The sequence below is a fragment of the Tupaia chinensis genome, unplaced genomic scaffold (assembly GCF_000334495.1).
Source record: "Tupaia chinensis unplaced genomic scaffold, TupChi_1.0 Scaffold000709_1, whole genome shotgun sequence".
Taxonomy (NCBI): domain Eukaryota; kingdom Metazoa; phylum Chordata; class Mammalia; order Scandentia; family Tupaiidae; genus Tupaia; species Tupaia belangeri.
This window is the reverse complement of record NW_006160232.1, coordinates 1102481-1103527: the sequence shown is the minus strand read 5'-3', so window position 1 is coordinate 1103527 and position 1047 is coordinate 1102481.

The window sequence follows — 1047 nt, the reverse complement described above, 5'->3', positions numbered from 1 at the left end:
CCTGGGGGGTGATTTCTCACTTTCTGTCTCTCTGTCTGGCGAGCGCACGTGCCCTATAGCAAAAACCTCTCCAAAAAAAAAACTCTCCAAAAAAAAAAATTAAGGTCAAACTTTGCCTTTGTCATCCTCATCTCATTATTCCACCGTAGAGTCAGAGCAGTGACACGTCCCTTATCTTTCACAGGTGAGGAAATGGAGATGGATTTATTTATTTACCTGGAAGCAATCTGGTAGTTAGTGCCTGAAAGCATTCAATCACCAGGTGTTCTGAAATAATTATAATAATGAAAGCAGCGACAACAGTTAACAGGTATTACGATTATTCCCCGAGTGTCGGGCTCCGCATTTTACCTGCATCATAATCTCCCATTCCCTCTGGCAACTAGTTAGTAGTTTCTATTGCTATACAAATAGGAGAGGAAACCGAGGCTCAGAGACGTTAAGTAACTTGTCCAAAGTAACTCAGGCTAGTCAGCTTCAAAGTCGAGACCGGGACCTCGACCTCCCTGCAAAGACGCCCTTGGAAAAACACTATTCGCAACCTGCAGTTCACAACCCCACCCAAGCCGGGCCTGCCTCGCTGTCGGTCTCCGGTCGAGCCATTGGTAATGTTTTGGCCAAGAATACAGGGGGCGCTGCCTGACATCATCAGTTCGGGTGAGTGGGTGGGTGGATGGGGGGGGTGAGTCCAGGGAGAAGGTGGGGGTCGAGGGTGGAAATCTGGGGGTTGGGGCGTGTGCGGGGGGTGGGGTATCTGGGGACCAGTGGGCGAGTCACGTGCGCATGAAACTCGACCTAGGGGGAGGAGAAGGGAAGGGAGCCCCCGCCCCCAGCTCCGGGCTCTGCTCCCGATGCGTGTAAATACAACCATCAACTAACTCTGCAGATCGACTCCGTCCATGTCCCGCTTCGCTCGCCTGGCCCCCAGCTCCCCAGCGTTTTCCCAGGGGCCACAGGAGGCGAGACCACAGCGCTGTCGGACCACAGCTCGGAAGCTGTCAGGATTCCGCGCGCAGAGACGACCCCCGCGTGGGAGCGGCTCTTGGG